This window comes from Canis lupus, chromosome 25, assembly GCF_048164855.1.
Source record: "Canis lupus baileyi chromosome 25, mCanLup2.hap1, whole genome shotgun sequence".
Lineage (NCBI taxonomy): Eukaryota > Metazoa > Chordata > Mammalia > Carnivora > Canidae > Canis > Canis lupus.
In genome coordinates, this window is record NC_132862.1 from 41,768,649 (window position 1) to 41,795,507 (window position 26,859).

Genomic DNA, 26,859 nt, shown 5'->3' on the forward strand with positions numbered 1-26,859 from the left:
CATAAACAATGCCTCAAAGGCCATGCTTACCCATATTTTCTCCTAGAATTGCTCGTATATGTCTCCAGGCTACATACCCAAAAGTGAGATTCCTGAATTACAGAATAATGTCACAAAGCAATACGAGGACATGAACATGGACAATGGATAGCTCTCTAGGATGTCCAGTTTTATACTCCCACCAGTGGTCTTGAGAGTCCTCATTCCCCACATCCTCTCCAGTACTTGGTAGCACCTCACTTTCCAGTGGTTGCTAATGTTATGGATGGAAAATGGCATCTTGTTCTGTTTTGCTTGTCCTTAATCACTGACGTTGAGCATCTCTTTTATATTTGTTAACCTCCTGTGAGTTCATATATTTTGCCTAATTTTCTAAAAAAATTTCCTATTTTCCTTTGTTGTGGTAGTTCTTGGCACATTCTAGAAATTGATTCCTTTCCATTTTAAAAATAACAAATATCTTCAAGTCTATCACCAATCTGTCACATTCATCTATGGTGCCATTTACTTAACAGAAATTCTTAATGTGGTCACGTCCACCAGTTTTTTCCCCTTACGATCTGTGCTATTTATGTATTGTTTAAGAACCTTTTTTCCATCCCAAGTCACACACACAGATACACAAAATCTTTTTATCATCTTAATATCATAATTTTATCTTTCACATTTAGAACTACAATTCATTTGTTTCCCATGGATCCACTAAGTCTACAATTAATTAGAGTTTATTTTCGTATTTGGTAGAAGTTAGAAATCTGAATTTTCTTAATAATATAACAGGGCAGCCTGGGTGGCTCAGCGGTTTAGTGCTGCCCTCGGCCCAGGGCCTGATCCTGAAGACCCAGGATGGAGTCCCACGTCGGGCTCCCTGCATGGAGCCTGCTTCTCCCTCTGTCTGTGTCTCTGCCTCTCTCTTGCTCTCTCTCTATCATGAATAAATAAATAAATAAACAAACAAATAAATAAATAATAAAAAATACATATAACAATTTCATATACATTTTCAAATCATTTGTTAAGCTAATCCCAAAGTTCTTTCTTAATTCTTGCTGGAATTTCACTGAATTTATGGATTAGTTTGCAAAGAGTTTACATTTTCAACATGAAGTCATGGACATGGTAACTTCTCTAGTTACCCAAGTCTTATAACGATCTTTAACAAAACTTAAAATTTTTGTTCTTAAAGGTCTTATACATTCTTTGTTAGATACTTTCCTAGGTACTTCACAATTTTTGTTGCCCCTGAAAATATTTTTTTTCCTATCTGATATTCCATTTAGTTATAAGAGAACATTATTGATTTCTGTAAGTTGGCCTTACATCCAATAATTCTGCTGGCATTTCTTATTAGTTCTAATAGCCTATTGGGCTATTAGATACTTGATACTGTTGGGTTTCCCAGATAGGTTATACAAGCACTAACTTTTGTCCCTCTCTATAATTCTTTTTATTCATTTTTTCATGTATTATCACATTAGTCAGTACCTCCAGTAGTAAACTGAATGGTAAAAGTGTTTTGTAAGCATCTTGTCCTATTCCACATTTTCAATAATTTATTCTTTCTCTGTTAATATATATGTCTGCAGTAAATTCTTGATATATAGCCTTTATTAAATTAAACAAGTTCTATTTCTAGTTTCATAGCCATTTACTTTGAGGACCTTTATGATTTTTAGTCATTCTTGCATTTCTGGAGTAAATCTACTTGTCCATTATGCATTTTTTTAAATTTATTTTTTATTGGTGTTCAATTTACCAACATACAGAATAACCCCCAGTGCCCGTCACCCATTCACTCCCACCCCCCGCCCTCCTCCCCTTCTACCACCCCTAGTTCGTTTCCCAGAGTTAGCAGTCTTTACATTCTGTCTCCCTTTCTGATATTTCCCACACATTTCTTCTCCTTTCCCTTATATTCCCTTTCACTATTATTTATATTCCCCACATGAACGAGAACATATAATGTTTGTCCTTCTCCGACTGACTTACTTCACTCAGCATTATGCTCTTGGATTAAGTGAGTTAATGTTTATTCAGGAAATCCAAATGAAATAAGACCATAACTTTCTTTAATTTTATAGTACTTACCTAATCTTAAAGCCCAGGGTATATACTAGCATCATAAAAGTAAATCAGGTGGAATTCTCCCTTGTTCAATTTTCTGAAATAATTTGTATAGAGATATTCTTGGTTCTTTGTCTATAAAACTCTGGATCCTTTCCTTAGGGGTGATAGTGATGATGATTATTCTGTCTTCTTGAAACCAGTGTTCCTATTGAAAAGATGGATACCAATTTAATTCTTATTCTTTTATAGGTTATTTTTTCTCTCTGAAAGTTTTGATGTACTTAAATTTTACCATTGATATGTCTAATGATGATTTATTAATTTTTGTATTTTTAACCTATGTAGTCCAGCATTCTACATAAATTGTCCAGTTCTTCGTTAACTACTTGTTTCTACTTCAGGCTTACAACAACTTGCTATATTTCCTTGAAGATATAATGTTTATTTTAAATTCTTGTTCACTTGCTACACTAATTCTGCCCATTCCAACATAATGTACTCAATATGTTAAACCTTTTCCACTAGTGATCATTCTCTTTGGATATCTGATAATTTTCCCCCGATAGTCCTTAAAACTGTCAACTATGTAGGCAAGTAATATAAACTCCAGGAAGAAATGGGATCCTTGTGTCCCTGCTGGTGAACTAGAGGGAGGAAAGCCCTGCTTCAGGGCACAAAGCCTCTGGCAGGACAATCTGGGCCCAACCCAGCCAGGAGACCCTACCCCTAGAGGAATCTACCTGGGTACTTCTCTTTTTAAGAGTTGCTTTTTCCCTCGGCTAATTGTCCAGCCCACTCCCCTCTATGACTGGGGAGGAGAGAAGGCCACTCTAGGGGAGACTAACAACCACCTTTACCTTCACACTAGCCTAGTCTGGCTTGCCTCTCTCCTAATGGTAACCTCCCTCCTCTGGCTGGCACTGGGTGGGGGTGTGCTGTTTTCACACCTTGCGGCAAAGCAGAAAGCAATTATCCAGCCAGGGCAACAATGGGGATAGAACGTGACTCATCTGAAAGTAGCATCAGTAGCATCTGACTTTCTAACTATCATTTCCAACTTCTCCCCCAGTGACATCCAATTTCCTGATGTCTCCCCCAGAATTTCTTGGACCCAGTCACCTCCCCCTGGCTTCTCCACCATCTCCAAGTTGGTTTTGGATAGGAGGCCAGCATTTATCCTGCTTCATCATTTCTTCTGGGAGTGGAATGATTTCTCTCCATATGCTGATTCAGTGTTCCTACTCTAGTTCTAATCCATCTCCATACTTTCACCACCTTACTTCATGACTGAATTACTTTAAGCAAAATGAAACCAAAAAAGAATTATTTCCCAGAATTAGAAACCAAACAGGATCGTATGAATAATCTATAAAGATGACAACCTGGAGTGGAAGGCCAAGTAGGCCCTGAGGCCTGTAGACACTCATCAGAAGAGCCTTTCTCATCCTTTCTATTGCAACACAGTCCCCTGAGCAGTTTCCCTCCCTCCAGTTCTTCCTACCTCCCTCCTTTCAGGTCTTTCTTTCAGGAATCTCAAGTGCTCTCCATTGTCTTGGGATTAGGTAAAGATGTATGTCACCTCCTTTGCATTCTGACCCATCTTTCCCCTGGAAAACATACATTGATTTGGTTATTTCAAAGTCTGTCCACTCTGTACCAACTAGATGGTCAGGTCTGTAAGAGACGATCTTCCTCTGCAGTTGTCCAGTATGTTGGATGACAGAATCACAATCTAAGAACATCTCAATAAACCAGAATGATGATGGACTGACTTTTGCTTTCTTCAAGATGGAAAATAAAACCAATGGAAAATCAGGAGCCCCATCTGGTAGTGGCGCCTACCATGAACATGCCTGTCATCTCTGATACCACCATCATCTCAGCTATGTTAGGCCCTTGCCCGAAACCCTCTTCAATGTGGGCCTTCTGTTTTAATTGGGAACCCTTCTCTGAAACCCTAAGGTTGTTACATTCCCTTGCATCCCATCCTAGGGAACTACCCCCACAGGCTGTGAAGGAAGCCTTGAATTCTTTAAATTCTGTGGCACATTCCAGACTCTTCCAACCTTACATCAAAATCCCTGCTTTTTTAATAGCCACATGACCTGCCCAAAGCATTACCTACCCCTCCTCATTGCTGCCAGCCAGTAACCTACCACTTACTCTCATTTCTCCTGGTTTCCCTATAAGTACATTAATATGCTCAAGCTTCCCTCCTCTGCCCCCACCCTGGTGAGCAACCCTGGGTATGACCCAATGCCTCATTTTCTCTGAGATACAAGCTTCTTGATCAATGCAAATTTTGCCCACTCCTATTAGCTACACAATGGTTGGCTCAGACCATCCAGGGAGATGGTTTCTTGCCAATATCACTGGTGGCCTTGACTATGGTCATGTTTCAGCCCTAATCTTGCTTGACTGCAGCCTTTGATACTTTATCTCTCCTTCTTGAAGCTTGATCTTTCTTTGTTCTCTGGGACACCACTCATTGGTGGTTTTTAATCCTCTCCAGTCTGCTCTCCTCCGCCAACCATCAAAGAGGAATTTTCCTCAAATCCAAACTCAGCCTTGCCCCTCTCTGATTCCTTCATCCTGACCTCCCAAGCTCCCCACCATGGTGAATGACATCAGATTCAGAGGCCTCTGCCTTGTGGATTCTTTCTGAGTCATTGCTCTTCCATAAGCTCCATGTTCAAATGGTCACCAAGAGCTAGCAATTCCACCTTCATCCCCTCTCTGACATGGGCCTCTCTCTCCATGCCCACTGTCACTGCATTGATCAGGCCCCCATCCTTGCCAAGCTGAACCACTGCTGTGACTTCACACGTGGTTTCTCTGCCTCTAGTCTTATGTTCTCCCAACCCATTCTCTGGCATGCAGGCAAAGGGATCTTTCTTGAATAAAAATCTATGTCAGTCCCCTGTTTAAGGCCACCCACTAACTTTAAAATCAAATCTAAATTCCTTGGCATGGTGCAAAGACCTGCAGGACTGGGCATTCTTAGTCTTGAAGGCCTCAAGGTTCTCTGACTCATTTCACCCCTCAAGAATCAGAGGACCCCACTTCTAAGACACTCCCTGGCTAGAAGCTCTTCCTTCATGTTCCAGGAGGCCACCTGGGCTCACAACTTTCTAGTACTTCTGATAGTGTGTTAGATTTTCTGCCCCACAAGGCTATAAACTCCTTATCTTTTGCTTCTGTGTTTTCCCATGCATATTACAGTGCCTGAGCCCTAGAAAATTGCTCTGGGAATATCAAGGAGATAGGTAGATGGGTGAATGAATGTTCTATCCTGCCTCAAGTATATTATACTATGGCTAGTTCTTGGTGCCAAACTGGAAAGGTTTGGATAATGTCAACCAGTACAATGAAGTGACTTAAAACTATGTCACTTGACAAATTTAAAAGGGATAGGGAGTAGGGTAAGGGAAAGGGACCTATGTTTATTGGGTAGTTACTCATGGCTTCCTAGTAGGCATTAAAAAAATGTTATCTCTTTCAAATCCATAATAATAATCTGAAATCAATATTATCTTTATTTTATAGATCAAGAAATAAGGCATAGAAAGATTAACTTGGCTGAGGCTACCCAAATAAGTAACAAAGCTTAGATTTAAACATGGGTCTCTGTCTAACTCCAAACCCCATGCTCTCTCCATGACATTTTCACCCAAGGACTGACTACTGGTAACAGTGGAGGTCAAACTGCAGGGGGAGGATGACTACCATCTTGGTCCTGGTGAGAGATGCCAACGTGGAGATGGTGAGGTGGCGTGGATTTTAGAGAATTTTCCTCCTGTGAGAAACATTACACAGTCTGATGTCCAGATGAGACAAGAAGAGTGAGTGTGATTTCTTTCTTCTTTTTTTTAAAAAAAAGATTAGATTTATTTATGAAAGATATAGAGAGAGAGGCAGAGACACAGGCAGAGGGAGAAGTAGGTTCCATGCAGGAAGTCTGATGTGGGACTCGATCCTGGGACTCCGGGATCACACCCTGAACTAAAGGAAGATGCTCAACTGCTGAGCTACCCAAGCATCCCGTGAGTGTGATTTCTGGAGCTAGTGGATAGACTAAAGTGTCACTGCAGAGAGATTTGTTTTCCATGACTTTTAGAAGGATGTGACAGGGAGGCAGTTTCCTGCTCTCTGTAAGGAAGGGCTTTCCAGCCAGGATGAAAGCAGCTACTTGCAGAAGTGCAGAAGCTCTTCTTGCCCCTTGGCAGGGGTGGTGGACAGTGAGGTACAAGCATCAACAAGAGATGACTGAACTGTAAAATCTCAACAGACACAGCCTTCCCTGCAAGTCCATGATCTAATTCACTCCAACAGGTGTTGAACAGGCGACAAAAACAATGCTTCTTCTCTAGCCTTGCCTCAATCTACATAAAGGTAACAAGGCTGGTGGGGGATGTGGAGCGGAGGTGGTTAATGCAGTTTGAGAGGATGGATAAATTTATTTTTTTAAAGATTTTATTTATTTATTCATAGAGATACACAGGGTTGGTGGGGGGGGGAGAGGCAGAGGGAGAAGCAGGCCCCATGTAGGGAGCCCAACGTGGGACTCCAGGATCACACCCCAGGCTGCAGGAGTCACTAAACCGCTGCACCACCGGGGCTGCCCAGGATGGATGAATTTAAAAGGTGAACTACCAGATCTCAGGCAAATCTGGCCACGACTTCCTTCCCCTTCACATGTACTGTCTGTCTGGCACCAACAACACGCTTTATATCATCTGGCTTTTTGCTTGGAAGGAAACATATGAACTTTCATATTAGCTTCCTTTAAATTCAATCAAATAAACTTATTTGGTTAAAATGGATTATTTTTTTTTCTTTTTTTTTAAATTTTTATTTATTTATGATAGTCACAGAGAGAGAGAGAGGCGCAGAGACACAGGCAGAGGGAGAAGCAGGCTCCATGCACCGGGAGCCCGACGTGGGATTCGATCCCGGGTCTCCAGGATCGCGCTCTGGGCCAAAGGCAGGCGCCAAACCGCTGCGCCACCCAGGGATCCCAAAATGGATTATTTTTGGAACAGCTTCTAGGGGTTTTGTTTCTACTATATATATATATATATATATTTTTTTTTTTTTTTAAGCAAATTGCCCTTCTTTGCTGCCTTGCATTTTGATGGTCTGATGCTGGGATCCATGGACAGTGTGACTTTTCCCTGGTCCTCCCATCAATTTGGTTTGAGATAATAGTAGGTGGCCAGTTAATTCTCAGGTAGGACAACCAGGGACCTGCTGCTCCAGCTTTCCTTGCTTATTACCAAGATAAACCCATGTCATTCCAGAGAGGCATTCCCCATGAGGCAGTGGGATATTTGTCCAGTGACCCATGGGGGACAACAGCTTTTGCACATTGTAATGGATGATAAGGGAGAGAATGGCTGTAGCCCAAACCCTGAACCTCAGCCCAGCCTCTGACACATCAGAGGCTTGGGGGAAACACATAGCCACCAAAAAAAAAGCTAGCTAGAAATGAGCTTGGCAATCATCAAGCCTTCCTCCCTCATTTTACAGATGAGGAAACCAAAGTCCCAGAAGCTAAAGAGAGTGCTGACTATAGGGCTGCTCCATTACTCCAGAGCCCAAGTCCAGACCCTGTCTCCCCACAACTCCACCTGAACCTCGGCCCCCAAAGAACCTGAAGACTAGAAACTAAACTGGAAGAGAAAGCACGAAGAACAGACACCATATTGCCCTCAGCAAGCACCTACCCAGGCTAGCAATTGGCATTTCTCTGCAGATATAGAGAGATCATGCAAACTCCCCTCAGTAGCTGTTATGGTCTGAATCCACTTGGTTATTGCACTGAGTTCTTTGTGAGGGTAATAGCTCTGTTTTCACTTAAGTCTGCCTGACAACTTGCTCTTTCAAATGTAAGAAAAAAATTAAACACTATAAGTTTTGTACCTTCAAAGTGCCTCCTTCCCAGAAATGGTAGTTAAGGGGGATGGGTCCCATGAGTTGGGGCTCAATAGCATATTTTTTCTGTCCCCAGGGGCATGTTTCAGGCTCTTGTGCCTGAATGTTTTCCAAACTAGAGGAAACAGCGGTTTTGGGGCAACAGGGGTATGAAACCACCACATCTTACACAACCAGCCCAAACCAGTTAGTGTGGAAAATTGCCTAGAGCCTGGCCTCCTGCTGTCCTGGCACTTGCTTTCTTAGGATCCAGGAGCAGAACAAACAGTCATGAGCTCAGGGATCCTTTCTGGGCAGGGCAGGAAGCCTGGGGGTCAAGCTATTTGGGGGAGTGCCCCCTCAAGTGAAGCCCAGACCATCACAGGCTTCTGTTGCCAGAGGAAGCCTGTACCCACGGCTTTCAGGGTGTCTGTCCAGCTTTCCACACCACCAGAGAAAATGACAGCAAAGTTTGCTGGAACTGGACTCTTGATCCTGGAGGACCGGGTACAGGAAATCAGTGTCTGCTCCTCGGTGCTGACAGTGTACTTTTGAAATGGACCTCTGCCTCTCTCCATCTTTTTTGCACAATTATGTTTTTAAGCTAAATTTAAAACATCGAGGAGGAGGAGTGGGAGGGCTCTCTATTGGTAAGATAAGGAGAGTGTCTTAGATGTTCCTTGTCCTTTGCAAAGCTTATTCACAATATCTCATCACTACAATGAAATACCTGATGTTGGTTATGGGCTTGACCCATATCAGAGTAGTGACCATTTTTTAAAGCATGGGTACAGTAGACCCTCTTATCCCAGGCCCCAACTCCCACTACTACCCCCTACAATTGAGATGCGCTCTACTGAAGTCCCAACTAACAGTCCTGTGTTATCCTAGTCGTGCCATGAAGGAGGTGGGTTAAGCTTCAGTTCCATCCACAGAAATTGGCTTGCCAGCTGAACATGAATGGAATTCACTGAGAGGAAATCAGGCAGGTCTCAGCACTGACTAGAAGGCACAGAGGAAAGGCAGCAAGGTCATGTTGCAAGGAGAATCCTGTCTGGACCCTCTGAGGCCACCTCCACTGTCTATGTCACTGGGACTCCATTGCCTCTACTGGAAGGACTCTCAACTGGGGGGCGGCATCCACATTATTCTCAGGGTACAAAGACCTAGGCAGGAGCGTCTCTCTCCCTAGCTGCCAGGGGCTGATCACAATGCATAGCTTTTTCAGTTTCCCAGTTGGAGACACATACCTTCCCTTCCACAGAGGCTCACACAATGGAGGATTTCCCAAAAGAAGAAGGTAGTTCACAGGTTGCACAGCCAAAAGGAAGAAGAAAAGAAGAAGAAGGAGAAGACATCTACATAGTAGGACAGCTGTCATTCCCATTTCACAAATGAGGAAACCAAGGCTCGCAGCCTCATTACTTTAAATGACTAGCTCATTGTCACGTAGCCAGTTAGAAATGTCAAGCCTCTTAAGGGTGACTGTGTTTGCTCACAAATGAGGACATACTGTCTGGAGAGAGGAAGCTTTAGTTTGCAGGCTTGCTTTGATAAATCCTACCCACCTTTTGAATCTGACAACAGTGCTCTGTAGTTGAGAAAATCCCATACAAAGGCAGTACTTCAGTGCGGGCAAATAGTTCAGTACGGCCCAGGCCCAGGTTTTAAGCCTTCCTCTCTCTCTCTCTCTCTCTCCCTACATATTTCTGTGATCTTTCTCTATCTCCTTCTGGCCCTATTGGCAAAATACCCACAGCAGGACAAGCTCAGGGAACATCAGTTCATTCTGGAACTTGGAGTACAATGTGAAACAGAGCAGTGGATCCAGTGGTCTGGATCTCAGGAATCTTGTGATACTGTGTCTGTCTGGGCTTTATTCTGAGGTCATTGGGAGCCTCAGCAGGAGAGAGACCTGAAAAAGTTTTAGAAACAGGGGAGTGAGTAGGAAAGAATAAAGAGTGGGTATGGAGAGGCAATTAGTAGGCTGATATGGTAGACAGGTGGTCAGAATGGAGATGGAGATGTGGGGGGATTCAAGAAATATTAAACAGATGGAATCAAAAGGTCTTGGTGATTATGTAAACACCGTGTGGGTGGGGAGCGAGCAAAAGGGAAAAGCCAAATTGCTCAGGCAACTGGGTGGTCGGTGGGGCCATTCTGCAAGAGAGAGAACACTGGTGGATGAGCAGGCAAAAGACATGAGACTCCAGGGGTTGAAGATCCAGGCAGGAGGTTTTGAAGCTGAAAGGTCAAATATAGCCTCTTGGTTGGTCAGTGTGGATCACAACCCTTTCCACCTACCTGGTCCTGATCTGAAGGCTGCGACCAATCAGCTTTGGCACCCCTCACTGGGCACTGAAAGGCAAGTTAATCAAGCAAAGTTCAAGTCCCTTCCAGTAGCAGCTTGATGCACAGAGACTGGGGCTCTCCTGTCAGCTCTACAGCAAACTAGTTTAGTGACCTTGAGCAAATCATTTGTCTCCCTTAGGTCTTGGTTTCCTGGCCATCACTAACACTCCAGGGTTTATGGATGAATATTTGAGGAGGTGAAGTGCTATGTAAATGTTTACTGCTAATAACAAATCGTCCACAGAATGTCTGTGTATCGCCTGGGCAACCCAACGGCTTTAAAACTCTTAAGTGGCTCTTGTTCTGATTCATCACATTCTATGCATTTAACTTCCAGAACAAATTTAGCCCTCAAAATATCTTGGTACATTTTCTACCCACCCCTTAACATTTAACTCCTCCATCTTCCATACCACTTCACCATTTCTACATCACCTGTTCCCCCAGCACACTCTCATCCTTTTCCTTTTCACACAAGGAGCCCAGCCCCACCCACCCTTCCTCCAGAGAAGACAAAAGCCACCAGGGACACTACTTCAGTGGGTCTACACCAACCACCTCCAGAAAGAAAAACCAGCAGGGCATCTAAACAAAAAGGAAGGGTGCCTGGGTGGCTCAGTTGGTTAAGCATCTGGCTTTGGCTTGGGTCATGATCTCAGGATCCTGCATTGGGCTCCCTACTCAGCGGGGAGCCTCCTTTTCCCTCTCCCTCTACCTACAGCTCCCCTTGCTTATGCTCTCTCTCTACCTCTCTCAAACAAAAGTCTTTTTTAAAAGTAAACAAAAGAGAGCATGGGCAGAGGACAAACCTGGAAGTTAGGGCCCAGTGAAGGGAAGGGAGAGGGAGTTATTTATTTTTAGTATGCTCCATGCCCAGCATGGAGCCCAGCACGGGGTTTGAACCCCATGACTCTGAGATCAAGACCTGAACTGAGATCAGGAGTCTGATGCTTAACTGATTAGGCCATGCAGGTGCCCCAGGGAGTTAGATTTAAACTTGACAAATTAGAGTACACTTCTCCACACTCACTACACACATACACACACACACACTGTGAGCTTAAAGTGGCAGGATCTGGAGAAGGTCTCCACAGGATACCAATTTCAGCAGACGTTCCAAGCTGTTCTGGTCACTGGATAGAGCACTGGCATCACCAGCAGTGACCCTGGATTGGCCTGGAGTTCCAGTTCTTCCTATTGCTCATTTGGACCAGCAGCTCATCAAGGAACCAAGGCTGTCAGAAGTATCTGTCTTAACCACACTCAGTTCACACCACCTTTTTAAAGCAACACTGCCTCTGTGGCATCCAGCACTGCCAACATCTTAAACACAGGGTCATAGAAAGAGCCAGGAAGAAAGAAGTTTAACAACCCCTTCATTCACTGATGGCCAGATCTGATGTGTAAGTTTTTGTTCCAAGGAAACTTCTTTGAAAACTACTCAGTCCAGCTTCCCTTATCCTGTAACCTATTGGTTTATTTGCTCTTCCTTCCCTCTTCTGCCTACTTACCCTGTCTCCATGATAGTTCTTCCATTATAGGTGCCGAAGAGCATTTCAAAGAGTTTGCAGTTGAGAAACGGGGAACTCACAACCAATGACTTCCTCTTGCTCCCGCCATGGGCTCCTTCACACCTGGCTGGGAGCTGGATGGGCACATCCCTTAGAACTGCAGGAGCCACCATGCTGAAAGCTGATAAGCATAATGTTAGAAATGTTTACTAAGGACTTACTGGACACCAGGAATTGTTGTGTCTCACGTGTATTAGCTCATCTAATTCTCACAACCACCCTGGGAAGTAGATACTATTCTTACTTTCATTTTACAGATAGGGAAATCGAAGCACACTGAGTCAAGTAACTGGCCCTAAGGCCCCCAGCTAGTAAGCAGCAGAACTGGGATCTGAAACCAGGCAAACAGTGACAAATAGGGCCTCTCTGAAAACAAACCATACCCAAGGTTGCTCTGGAGGCAAAAGAAGTCAAGTGGGTAGAATTTTCATCTTCTGTTCCCACCTTCACTCTTTCCAGGTGCTGTTTGGAGTTCCTGGGGAATTCTGCAAACCACTCAAGTGAAGTGGGGGCAACGGAGTGGAGTGAAGGCCTTTGGGTGAAATACAAGCCCTGTGCCTGAGCTAATGTGAGCTGGGATCAGATCATCAGGCCCTTTTAGATGAGGTTCTCTGATAGGTTAAAGTTCATCCTGCCTTAGTTCCTCCTCCCTCACACTCCTCAGACATATCACTGAAATGGAACACTTTGGGTATCCTTCAAAAGCTACTTCCAAAGCCATAGGGACCTTATTTGTTTGTAAATAATGTGAGAGCTGGATGCAATTTCTTGAATTAGTTTATGTTGCTTGACTAGTTTTCTGAAAGGAAACTCCTTTGAGCCTAGGCTCTGAACATTCATCCAAATCCCACAAGCAAAGTAAAGACATTGCTCCATTCCTATGCTACCGGCTGACATCTGATTGTTATATCAGCTACTTCTAATAAACTACAAAGCCTTTCCCCCAACAAACCTCATTGCTCCAAAGAAGAGACCCCAAAATTTATGGACTTCAAATCTCTCAAGACGTCCTTGGTTTATAAATCTCCTAGACTCCCCATTCATTTACACACCTCTGCTCAAGTACCTAATGGAAGCCATCAAAAACCTGAGAAACTCTGGCTTCAGATCAATATAATAGTTCCCTTGGTAAGGCTGCCTTTGCAAAAGAACTGGAAGTATTCCTCTTCCAAACCCCCAAATACATTGGCTTATCATTATTTGACACCAAAACTCACATACTGTTTGTTCGTGGTCCAAACTGATATTTCAGTTCTTTGTTCAGGAGGCCAGCTTACCTCATGCCTGAGAAAATGTGTTCGAACTGCAGAGGTCCATCCCTTTCCAGGCAGTCCCCACCCCCACCCCCGACCTCTCCAGATTTGGATTCGCATTACATTGCTTCCTCTTCATCTTTACCTCAAACAGTACAACTCATTTTTCTCCTTCCAATATCTGTTCCCTCCCAACCTGGGGTCCTTTCATGTCTTTCTGAAGCTGACACCAGAATCAAGGGAAGAAAGAAAAGCCAGCAGAAAGCTTTTGCCAAGCTCTGATAATGAGCTCTCTGCTGCCCACCCTTCTGCTGGCTGCTCATCGAAATTCTTTGTCAATTCCTTCTAGATCTGCCCCAGCCTCTCACAAACACATTTCTTTCAAACTGCTCACCACTTGCTCCTTGCATATTTACTGAGTGCCCACCTTATGCAAGACCCTGTCTTTTGTTCCAGGGAAGATGCCAGGATATGGAGAAATGATCCTTATCTTCCAGAATTTATAGTCTCAATAAGAAGGTCTGACAATTAGCAAAAAAGAAATGCAAAGCCTAAAGAATCCATTCCAAATGAGAGGCATGGACTCTACCCACTGAAGAAGTTGACAACTTTAGTTAAATCTGGAAGGGCAGATAGAATTAGGATAAGAGAATCGGAATGGGAAAGAGGTTTTCTATAGGGGACCATGTGAGCAAAGACACAAATATACTTGAGGACAGCAAGTTCACTATTCATCATGGAATGGCCAGAATAGTGTCATAAGACTTTAGAGCAGTTGTACAAAAGGCCAAAGAAGTATATGGGGGGAGGGAGACCTGGGAAGACCAAGGAAGCTTTCAAATGCAAAGCTTAGAAATGTGTCTTGTAGAAAGGGCCAACCCCTATTGAGGCTAATTACCAACAAAATCAAAGCCAGAGGAAAGACAACATGGCCTCCCATTGACAGCCACCACTCTGCCTGAGAAGGTCTGGCTGAGGCAAGCTGACTTCTTGACTTTCAGCTCTGGCCCCAGGCTGGGGCCCAGGCTGGCAGGGAGGAACATGTGACTCTGGCAGCCCATATTTACTCAACAAAGTCCTCTGGAAAGAGCTTACACCTCTCCAGCAGACCAGCTCCTGACCAGTGCTGTCTCCACCTGGATGGTAAGCCGTGCTGCCTCATGGGCTCTGATTTCCTCATCTGGACCATGAGGGGTTTAAATAAGATGAGCTAAGCCCCTCCCAGCTATCTCTTGGGGCCCAAACTTCCTTCTTCCGTGATTCCGGGGTTTCATTTTTCCCTCTGGTGTTCCTTTGTCTATTATTTTCTGGCCATTGTCTTTCTCCAAAATAGCTTTTTTTAAAACATGAAGAAACTCATTTATCATAGAAAATTTGGAAAACACAGAAAGGCATAGAGACAATATGAAGTCATCTATAAACCAGTCATCCAGGAAAGAACCACCATTAACAACTGGAGTTCTATCCCTACGCACATACTCTTATTTTTAACCAAGTTAGCACCATACAGCACATACTGTTTTGAAAACTGCTTTTCTTTTTCACACACACACACACACACACACACATTGTTGAGAGTTCTATTCTGTTACTGATTGATTGGGTTGGGCTTGGACCAACTCTCCCTCTGGGAACTAGAAAAACTGGAGAGGGGATTCCTGGGTTGCTCAGCAGTTTAGCACCTGCCTTTGGCCTAGGGCATGATCCTGAAGTCCCGGAATCAAGTCCCACATCGGGCTCCTGCATGGGGCCTGCTTCTCCCTCTGCCTGTGTCTCTGCCTCTCTCTCTCTCTCTCTCTCTCTCTTTCTCATGAATAAATAAATAAAATCTAAAAAAAAAAAAAAACTGGAGAGCATATAACAAAATCTGAAGTCCTGTGAAACATGGTCAAGGCAGTGAAATTTTGTGGTGCTATCATCTGAAAGAGTAAGGAAATCAAGAGAAAGGAACTCAGAATGTGGGGCTTCTTTACCCCCAGGAAGCAATAGCTAGAGTCTCTAAACAAAAGCAATGATGGAGAGGCTGAGAAATCAGTGAGCAGTCTTTTGGGGGTAGTAAAACCATAATTCAGTCCAGGGTCCACTAGGAAGGAGGGGGCCTGGTAAACACCCCAGGAACTCAGAGGGGACCCCAAAGGGCTGTGCTCTGATGACAAAGACAGAAGCCCAGCTTTGAATTATGTCAATTCCTAATGGAATCAAAGTGACCTACCCTCAGATTAGCTAACAGCCAGAAGCAAGCTTATATCCCCTCTGGAGGAAGATAACAACACCCAGAACCTCAATTTATCTCTATAATTTTTCAAAACAAAATGTGTGGCATTCAGAAACATGTATATGGTAATGAGTCCTGGAGGACTTTCACTACTGGGTAGGATGGAAAGCTGTGGCAGACCAATGCCCCACAGAGTGCAATTAGAAAAGCAGATAAAATGCAAACATCTTGTTTAAAGGCGTCATAGAGCCTGTGGACCAGTGAGGATGACACAGGATATGATTCCAGAGAGGGGAAAGCTGCAGAGAGGAAGCTGCTGACCTGCAGCTGCTGGTTCTCTGAGGGCCTTTGTCAATCCTGTGGACAGGAAATAGTTGAGAATATTTTCCCAGGTGTTGGTCACTGCAGGAGACCAAGAAATCATCAGAGCTCCAGAAGTCTCAGGGAATTTAAGTGACAAAAATTAGAGATCAGAGGACATTCAAAAATATGTCTGAGTTTTGCCACAATACATTTGCCAAATTCTTTTAACTGCAGAAGGCGGGAGTCTAAGATTCCTGGCAGAGGATTTCTGGCAGTTTCGCGGTACTGAGGAGACAAAGATTAGAGTTTGGGAGAAGGGCCCCAGTGAACATTCCAGGACTAGATTGGAAACCGTGGAGGTTTAAGCCCATGGGCCAGGAGCAAACCAGGTTTAGACAGAACTTTACCAAACTGTAGCAACAACCTTGACTGTTGCTTCATCCTAGCCCCTGGATAGAGCCAGGCAATCAGCATCCACTCTGCCCGTCTAAGAGAAGAAAGGTGAACCCTTCCTAATGTCAGTAACAACTTCTGGAGTCTTTAAAAACTGTTATAAGTAACAGTCCAGAATTCAATAAAATGTTAAAAGACACACCAAAAAGTAGGATGATGGCATCAAAAACCATGAATAAAAGCAAATGAGAGAAATAGAACAATAGTTACCCAGATACTGTAGTTAACCAGCATAGACTAAAAAATAAATATGATTTGCTCCTTTAAGGAAACAGAAGGGAAGATGACACTAGCATGGAGCCCAATGCAGGGCTTGAGCCCAGAATCCATAAGGTCAAGACCTGAGTGGAGATCAAGAGTCAGACACTCAACTGAGCCACCCAGGTGCCCCAAAGAAGACAATTTTTTAAATGCAAAATATACAAAAGAGGATAAAACACTGGGAACTATGATCAAAAGAGTTAACATACCTGAAAATATAGTCCCACAAAGAAAAAGAAGAAATAATTTTTGAAAAGATAATGGTCAAGAACTGATAAAAAGTGTCAACTCACAGATTCAAGAATATATTTGAATCCCATAAATAAAGTCATCCCTAGGTGTATCACAGGAAAACTAGTGAAAACAAAAGAGGAAAAAAAATCTTAAATGCATTAGACACATTACCTCCAAAGTAGCAACAATAAGACTTATGTTTGATTTCCCACAGAGATGATGGAAGCCACAAGACAATGGAACACAAACCTGAAAGTGCTAAAGTGAAGCTAACTGCAAACCCAGAAATCTATACAAACCAAAACTAGTTCTCAAAAATGAAGGCAACAGAAAAACATTTTTAGACAAATAAAAAATGGAGAACTTATTACCATTGGGTCTGCCTTAAAAGTTATCTAAAAGTTTATTCAAGCAGAAGGAAGATGATCCCAGATGAAAATACAAAATGAAAAAAAGAAAAGAAAATACAGAAATGTATGAAGGAAAGAAGAATAACAGAAGAAGTAAAAATGTAGGAAGACATAGTGAATATTGACTTTATAAAATTAAGTAATATGAACATATTATGGGGCTTAGCATATATGTAGAATTGAAATGCATGAAGATGATGTAAAAGGTAGAAGTGAATATACATAAAATATTCTAAGGTCTAGTGTTGTTAGGGATATGGTAAAAATAATAGTTTCTGTTAGACTGTAAGTCAAAGGCGCATGTTTTCTAGCCTAACTACTAAAAGAACAAAGAATATATAATCCCCAAGTTAATATAGGGGAAAAATGAAATACTCAAATATTTACTTGCTCCAAAAGATGGCATACAAATAGGAAAAAATGAACATGGACATAGGTAGGTCAAATAGAAAGCAAATACAGTAATGGTAATAAGAACCCAAGTCCTTATCTCATGGGACGCCTGGGTGTCTCAGTGGTTGAGCGTCTACCTTTGGCTCAGGTGGTGAGCCCGGGGTCCAGGATCGAGTCCCACGTCGGGCTCCCTGCACAGAGCCTGATCTCCCTCTGTCTGTGTCTCTGCCTCTCTCTCTCTCTCTCTCTGTGTCTCTCATGAATAAATGAATAAAATCTTTAAAAATAAAAAAAAGAACCCAAGTATCCCAGTAATTGCATTACATGTAAATGGGCAGAACACTAAATAAAAATAGGTTAAATGCAAATACAAATATAAAACTAAAGTTGTAAAAATGGATTTTTAAAATCCAGCTGTATGCTACTTACCAGAAGCATTCTTTACATATGAGTAAACAGAAAGGAAGTGAATACAAGAATAAGAATAGAAAAGATATGCAAGCACTAACCGGATGAAAGCTAGGGTAGCTACTCTAATAGTAGAGAAAGTAAACTTCACAGCAAAATCATTATCTGGTGAAGATTTATTTAATTATAAAGGAGTCAGTTCACCAGAAAGCTACCTAAATTCATATTAGGTATTATCTAAATTTTATCTAAATATCTAAATGCATATTATCTAAATTCATATGCATGTGATAACATAACTTTAAAGCATTTAAGGCAGAAACTGACAGAAATATAAGGAGAAACAACAAATCCACACTTACAGTGAAGCTGATACATCTCTCTCTATGGCTAATAACAGACCCAAAAAAGTCGGTAAGAAAAGAGAAGATTTGAACAACATAATTAACAAATGAGCTAACTGGCGAATGTAGAACACCATGTTTCCCTTTATATAATGCTCAAAAACAGGCCAGATGATGTTATTAGAAATATGACCGTGGCTACTTTTGGAGAGGAAAATAGTACATAGTTGTTGGAAGAGGGTATGACGGAGAGTTTCTGGGGTACAGGCAATGCTCTTTCTTGACTTGAGTGGTAGTTAGATGGGTGTGTTCTCTTAGAGATGACTCATGGAACTGGTATAATCTGACCAAAAAGAAGTTTATTAAGTATATTTGTGTAGTTAAAACACTATCTAGAACAATAAAAAAAATCTCATCAGTATCATCAAAATGAGTAAATCTTCAAAATTGTGGTGAGTGAAAATAGCACATTACAGGATATTGCAATTTTTATAAATCATAAAAAATATGCTTTATATTTTTATGGAGATATATAGTACAAGCATAATTTCTGGATGGGAAGATTCATACAAATTTCAGGAAACGAGTCACCTCTGAAGAAGTAAGGAAGAAAGGAATGTAAGAGGCTTCAATGGTACCTTTTATTTCTTAAAAGCTTTTATTTATTAAAAAGTTATTTTTTCTTTTTAAGTGTACTTTTAAAAAAGATTTTACTTATTTATTTGAGAAAGAGAGAGCATGAGCAGGGGAGGAACAGAGGGAGAAACAGGCTCTCCACTGACCAGGAAGCCCAACATGGGGCTCAATCCCAGGACCTTGAGATCATGACCTGAGACAAAGGCAGACGCTTAACTCACTGAGCCACCCAGGCACCCATCTTAAAAAGTTCTTAAATAAATACGGAAAATGTTAACATTTATTAAACATGGCTGCAGTGGATATAGATATCTGTTATATTTGCTCTAATTTTCTATATAAATTATTTCTGAAATTTAAAAAATTGTAAATATGTCCTATGTCAACAAATATTCTGAAATAGCAATTTTTAATGGCTGCATTTTTTATTACTATAAATAGTACTGTGATAATAAATATTCTTATTTTCAATATTTGTGGTTCTTCTAATTTCTTTGGAGACATTCCTAGATGTTAAATTTTTAGGTCAATGGTTACAAGCATTTTTTAAAGTCTTTAACAAATATTGACAGTTATCCATTAACCCTAACGGAAGGATGGAAACCAAAAAAATCTTTTCTATCTGGGCCTGGAGAGAAACCCATTTTCAATCCAACTCATGAGTCCACCCTCAGCTGTGCCCTTTCCCAAACACTTATAGTTAATTTTTGTAATCTGACTCCATGATGAGCGTTCTATTGTTTGTCTGGAAGGAGTTAATAAGGAAGGGCCAACCCAGCTAATGTCTCAGTATCCACACCACATGTACATAATGAGCCTGGACTACCAGAGGACCCCGAGATAATGAAAGAGTGATTACCCTGACTGCACTGTGAGGAAAGCCACAGTTGACAACCATGACGCTGACTGGACTCATCCAAGTGTGTCGTTCTTTATTGAGTTCTGCTCCTCGTGTGGTTTCCATCCATGGCAGGTTCACGAAGTCCCCGAGTCCCTGCAGCCCAGCTCTCTCCCACCTTGGCAAACCAGCTGGTCCTCAGCCGAGGACGACACGCTTTCCTTCACAAAATACAGTGGAAAGGGCACTGGGAATTACTGGTAGAAGTTTCTCCCTCCACTCCCCCAAATTGCTTGAAAGCTTGTGTTTCTCCCAGCCATGCTATTCCTGCTCCTGCCTCAGCTCCCCCAACTCCTGACCTGAAAAGCCATGTGGTCATCTGCTGCTGTGTTTTGTGGGTTCAAGATACTGAAGTGTGCTGTCAAGGGACAATTACAGGCAGGGATCCTAGGTTGCAAACACACTGGGGAGCTGTGGTTGGCCAGCTGGGTAACGAGGCAGCAGTAGGTATGGGACGTGGGGACCAAGGATCCCTTGCAGCTAACCTGGAAAGACTAAATTGGAGCAAAAAGGTGACAGCATGGGACAGCCTGATAGCACAGAGTTGGAGCAGGAAGGTGGTAGCCTTGGTCTCCAGCCTAAGGACAAGCCCATTCCCTCAAAGGAATGGCTGACAACTCTCAACTCAGCTGTACTCCCATCTCCATTTTATTTATTTATTTTTTAATATTTTATTTATTTACCTATGAGAGATACAGAGAGGCAGAGATATAGGCAGAGGGAGAAGCAGGCTCCCCAGGAGGAACCCAATACGGGACTCAATCCCAGAATCATGCCCTGAGCCAAAGGCAAGATGCTCAACCACTGAGCCACCCAGGCGTCCCAACCCATCTCCATTTTAAAAGGGCTTCCGAGGAGCACCTGGGTGGCTCAGTCAGTTGGGCATCTGTCTTTGGCTCAGGTCATGATCTCGGGATCCTGAGATTGAGCCCTATGCCAGGCTCCCCACTCAGCGGGGAGTCTGCTTCTCCCTCTCCTCCCTCCCCTCCACTTCTGCTCCCTGCTCACTCTCTTTCTCTCAAATAAATAAAATCTTAAAAAAAAAAAATCAACAATAAAAGGGCTTCCTGGAAGGCCATTTCCCCACCACCGACAGCACCTCTGCCCACAACAGTTAGAGGCCTGAATAGTTCAAAGCTTGACCTGTCAAATGGTGCCTTTGCACTCCCCCTCCTGGCTGAGAAGGAGAAGCCTCAGCTCCACCTTTCTAGAAGGAACACCTCAATCATTGTGACTAATGCCTTGTTTCAGGACTAGATAGCAGTGGAGCAGCACACCATGCAGGGGTAGAGCAGGTCATGTCAACTTCAACAACCTCCCTCAGCCCAGGAGAAAAAATTAAATAACCCCGGGAGCCTTATAGCTGATGGATTTTTACATAAGGGCGGGTGGGTTGGATGAGCGGCATAATGAAACCATAGCTGGTCCTGAGCTGGACACGGGTACCTGTGGAACATACCTGAGTAACTGCTACCTTTTTCACTGTGCAGTGTCAGAAGCCCTTCCCCCCACCCCCACCCCCCAGACGGACTCTTTCCTTCTGCACAAAGAGCCTGCACAAGCTTGCCCAGACATCATTCTTGGCATGGTCTGCTGCCTGCTTTGGCTACAAGCCATGATCCAGTTAACAGCCAAAACCTAATGAGCTGAATCCCACCCTCCGAAATGGATTCACATACCTGTAAAATCTTGCGATGGCTCCCCATTGCCTTCAGTCCAAAATCCACCCTTGTTAGCTAGACACACAAGTCATTATGCGATCTGGCCCAAGTCTGTAATTCTGGCCTCCTATCCCGCTATGAGCCTCCTCTCATCCTGTGCTCCAGAAACATTTAACTATTCAGTGTTTTCTCAATTTGTCCTGCACCCTCATACCTCCAAACCTTTGCTCCTGTCCCTTGTTCAGCCTAATAAACTTTTTCTTTTCCCTTAAGCTAGGGAAAGTCTTTCATTCTTCCTGGTCTAGATGAAAAAGGCACCTGCCCCATAAAACATCCCTCTGTCATCCAGTCAGAATGTATGGATCCTTCCCCTGGGCCTCTCTTTGCACTGTGATTTAGGTTGGTTCATTCTGTTCTGTATTTTTTGTGTGTTTATTCATTTGATAGCAATGTATTGAAACATCTGCTTTATGCCAGGTGCTGTGCTCAGCATTGGGACTATATATATGATCCCAACTTTGGGATGTAGAAGGGAAGATAGATACACATATAAGTAACATTATGGAATAACAGGGAAAGTCAGATTATGTCCTTTGTTAAAATCCTCCAGTGGTTTCCTGCTTCACTCAGAGCAAAGGCCAGGGTCATGACTTAGATCTAGAGGACTTGAGATCTAGAACAGCCTGACTACAATTGTTTCTTGAACTGTCTCCCATCACTTCCCTCTCACTCATTGTTCCTCTAACCCCTGGCCTCCCCATTGTTCCTCTAACATCTAGCATGATTTTGCCCCAGGACATTTGCACCTGCTGCCTGGAAAGCTCCTTCCCTCATTATTTGCAGGGCTTTCCTTCTTTCTTCCTTCCAATATATAGTCAAATATCACCTTCTCACTGAGGCCTTTACTAGTCATCTATCTAAAATTTTCACTCTCTTTCTGACACATCATACTCTCCTTCATAAGCATCTATTCCATTGCACATACGGCATTATTTGACTTGTTTATTGTTTGTCTATTCCATTGGATTGCAAGCTCCATGTGAGAAAGAATTTTTATCTGTCTTGCTTACTCCTCTACCTGAAACAGTACCTGGTATGTCATAGATGTTCATTAAATATCTGCTGAATAAATCAATCAAAGCATGAGTGGGTGCTATAGGAGGTAAAAGTAAGGGCAAAGGAAGGAATAGCTCTGGTGAATCTCCCCGCAACCTACCCCCCTCCCAACTTAAGAGAGCTCACACACTGAGAAATGGAGATCAGAGAAAGCCTGATTTCATTGGCTTCTCCTGCAAAATGTGAAATAGACTCTGTGGTCTGATCCTTTGCTAGTCAGTCACCCCAAAATACATATTAAACATCTACAATGTGCTGAGGACAGTATTAGGCTCTGGTGATCCAATGGTGAACAAAATGGCCATCCCCTTCCTTCATGGAGTTTCTCAGCTAAAAACAACAAAGTGAATGAACAACGTAATCACTCGGTGTAACAAGCACTAGCACTCCTGCCTGAGCTACGTCTTCCTGGGACTAGAAGCAATGTGGCTGAGTGGGCATGGGTGTGGGCTCCGGAATCACACTGCCCGATTCAGTCCCAGTTGCACAATTCCTTAGCTGTGTGACCTTGGGCAAGTTACGTACCCTTTCTAAGCTTTGGTTTCTTCCTGTACAAAATAGGAACCCTTGTATTGCCTAATTGTTTGGGGTACTGTGAGGATTAAATAGGTAATCTGTGTAAATAAATTAAAGCACCTGGGCACAGTAAAATGTCATTTAATTGTCACTGTTTTTGCTGACTATCGTTAAGGCAAAAAGGGCATGGAGAGGTCCAGCACAGCCCAAGGCCATGCTGTATGAAGTCATTACATCAACTCACTGATAGGGATGCAGCTGTTTTCTAATTGGCCCGAATTATGCAGTGTGTCAGCGGCCCAAGCAGAAAAATGACAGCCAGAACTTGTCCCTGCCTGTGTATACCTTGGTCTAATCAGCGCAGCAGACTCCTTCCTTCCAGCTTGTGATGTGATTATTCCCTTGGACAGAATGAGATTCAGACTGTTTAGATTCCATAACTAAATGTCCATTATGCGGTGTACTGAGCAGCAAGCAGGAAGATCACAGGGCCCTTACACAGCTGGAGCTGCAATTAGTGCTCTCAGGGCCACTTTGTCCCTGCTCCTCAGCATCCTCACCACTTCCTTCCCTGGTTCCCTCCCCCACCCTACTCCCGTGCCTACAACACAAATGGCAGTGGACACGGGGCAGCAATGGAGGATGCTTAAGCTCATATCTAAACCCTTGAACTGAGCCGAGCTGATAACCAGCAGTAGGTTTCTGATGGCCAGAGACAGTTGCAACCATCCCCAGCCACGCAAGTACTGCTGAGTCTATGGTAGGGTGTGTTTCTGGGTACCTTCCAGAATCCTCTCATCGCATGTCTACCAATCTCTTCCCCGCCTTTCCTTTCCTTCTCATACTTTCTTCCCTTCCCTTTGGAAGGCCTATCTTCCCCAGCAACCTCCCCCATGCCCACACAAATTCAAGGCATCCTTCCCTTTTCTATGTCCCCGGAGTAGCAAATGAACAGTAATTACTGTAATACTTGGCACATAGTAGCATGGTTGTTGAATTGTATTTCCCCCATACCTAATTGTGATCTCCTTCAAGGCTGACATTGTTTGTTTTTGCTGCGTACCCCTATGCCCAGGGATCTGGCACACAGCTGGGGAGAAGTTCACTGTAATCATCCTATGGATTTCTGCAGGGGTCTTTCTCACTCCTGAATGGACCACTGCCATATGTAACTGCATCCATCACAGTGAGGTACTGGCAGCCATCGAGGTCCTGGACACCCTGCATCAACCAAGGCAGAATTCCATAGTCTAGGGACAATTGGACAAAAACATGACTCATTCACTGTGGTTCAGGTAATAGAAAAAGGTGAATTGAAAGGCATCAGGCTTCAGCAAGAAAAAAAAATACTTAGAGAATAAAGAGAAGAGACTCAAGCTAAAATAAATTGTGTCTTCTGTGATCTTAAATATCACTTTTTCTGGTCTTGCCTGAAGCAAAAGAGATGAGATCTCTCCCTCCAGATGGTATAGTGCAGTAAGTAGTAAGAGTAGAGGCCAAGACTGAAAATCCAGTCTGTGGGTACTTGGGTACCCACAAGTACCCAACTGTGGGTACTTGGGCAGGTTTCTTCATCTCTCTGAGACTCAGTTTCCTCACTGCAAAAATATGGGTAATAGTATCTACCTCACTGGGTTGTTATGTGCGTTTGAAAAGATAATGTGTAATTATCATCAGTGAATACTAAAAGTGTTGGATGAAAGAGTGACGGGGGATATTTATACAACCTCAAAGTATTGCCCTGCAGATTACTTATGAATTACAAAGGAAGATGGTATCTTCACAGTGTGGGAATCATGCAAACACTGCCTTAACCCAGTGATCATAACATCACCAATGACGAGACAAAATGACATTTTCTGCCCCCTGATGTGACACACTGAGAAACACATAGTATCATTTATGTAATTATTTTTGCCAACAATATTTATTCCAAATCTTTCCATGAGGAAACATCAAAAAAAATCCAAAATTGAGGGACGCTTTGAAAAATAACTAGCTTGGATTCTTCAAAACTGTCAATGGCATGAAAGGAAAAAAAGGCTGAGAAAGTGTTCTAGATTAAAGGAGACTGAAGAAGTATGAAATGTAAATGCAATATGTGATCCTTATTTAGATCCTAGATAGGTGGAAGGAAGAAAGAGAGGGAGGGAGAGAAGGGCGGGAGGAAGGATTACTATTAGGAAAATCAGAAAAATTTGAATAATGACTGTATAATAGATAATGGAATTGTTTTAATGTTAAATTTCCTCAGTGCAATAATTTTATTTTAGTAATGTAGAAGGAGGCTCTTGTTCTGAGGAGATATATGATGGAATATTTAGGAGTGAAGTGTCACAATGTCTGCAAGTAACTCAAATGATTCAAAAATAGAGAGGGAGGGAGGGAGGGAGAAAGAGAAGGAGGGAGAGAGTTAAAGCAAAAATGTGAACCGGTATAAGAAAGTAGGTGTAAGAATTAAAGCAATTAGTGAAACTTGATGTTTCATTGTACATTCTTACTATTTCTTATGGATTTGAAATGTTATCAAAGGAAAGATTTTGGGGGAAAGATAATGCATATAAAATTCTTGGCACTTAATAAGAGGTCATAAATAGTGAATATAATATGATGGTGATGATATCTAGATTTGACTATTAAAATTTAAAAATGACGGTTTTCTCCCCATATCTCAGTCCCTGATGTGCCATGTGAGATGGCCCAAGTCACTAAGCCATCTCTAAGGCAGGAGGGACATCAGATCCATATATGGGGAAAGCCTGAGTGGCCCAGGGGCTGAGTGTCTGCCTTCAGCTCAGGTCATGATCTCGGAGTACCAGGATTGAGTCCCACATCGGGCTTCCTGCATGGAGCCTGCTTTTCCTTCTGCCTATGTCTCTGCCTTTCTCTCTGTGTGTCTCTCATGAATAAATAAAAGTCTTTTAAAAAATTTTTTTAAAGATCCATATGTGGAACACTAGAGAGAAAAGGGGCACCCAAAAGGTGATAAAGATTACATGTAGAATGAAGCAATCAAATTCCACCCAGGGCTGGGATAAATCCATCTACATTACCACAGTCATGAGGATGACACTCCCTGATTATTCTGATTATTCCTGGTTATTCCTGAACACTTTCCTGACTTTTTTTTCCCTCTTTTTGTATCTGCTTTCAGACTCTGGTAAAATTATTGTCTCTCTGTACTTTTTGAATGTCCTATGAAACTTGAAAGCAGAAAGAAAGGTCTGTTTAAGAAGACTTGAAGAGAAGACAGGCACCATGGGATGGATAATACAATTCTACAAACATTGATTGAATACCTTCTTCTATGTCAGGTACTTGGCACAGATAGCAATAAGACCTTTTCTTGTTCTTGCTTGAAGGGCTCATAGCCTATCAGAGGAAAAAACAAGAAACTAAACAAGCCACATGAACTCTTTGTAAAGAGTAAAATGTAGTAGGGTCATTGTAAGTAGGCATTTAATAAGTAACTGTTGAATGAAAGAATAATTTAATGGATGGATGAATGGAAGAAAAAGTAGACCAGAGAATAGAGAGGTTGGTTGTGAATAACTCAACACAGGCAAAATAGAATTGCCCAGAGAACTGCCTCCTTCAGGCTGTATGTACAAGAAAGCTGCCAGTGGCTGGTTTGGTTTCCTGGAAGCCTTGTACAGGCAAGATAGTTTTACAGTGGAAACCCTGGAATCACTGAGAAAAATATAAAAGAGTAAAGAAAGCCAAAGCTTAAATAAGGAGTAACTGAAAACAGTACTTGAGTGGGACAACTTATACTCACTGCCATATTTTAATTTTGTCCTAATCATATCTTTCTGTAAGAACTGTAAGCCCTAGGTTATAATTAAGACATAGCCT

General features: G+C 42.6%; 1 long non-coding RNA gene across 4 annotated transcripts in view; it reads right to left on the reverse strand.

The window, feature by feature from the left end:
- Nucleotides 1–602: 602 nt before the first annotated feature.
- The window catches only part of LOC140617642 (uncharacterized), a 30,848-nt gene continuing 4,591 nt past the window's right edge, over nt 603–26,859 (reverse strand). Inside the window, exons 2-7 of one of the 4 annotated variants that reach the window (XR_012017826.1) lie at nt 19,673–19,872; nt 11,844–12,024; nt 10,285–10,338; nt 3,569–3,674; nt 2,089–2,272; nt 603–925 (exon numbers count right to left, since the gene is read on the reverse strand). This is a non-coding gene — a long non-coding RNA (uncharacterized lncRNA). Of the gene's footprint in view, nt 926–2,088; nt 2,273–3,568; nt 3,675–10,284; nt 10,339–11,843; nt 12,025–19,672; nt 19,873–26,303; nt 26,377–26,859 lie in introns of all 4 variants that reach the window. The other 3 variants (XR_012017825.1, XR_012017824.1, XR_012017827.1) reach the window with 3 other exon arrangements.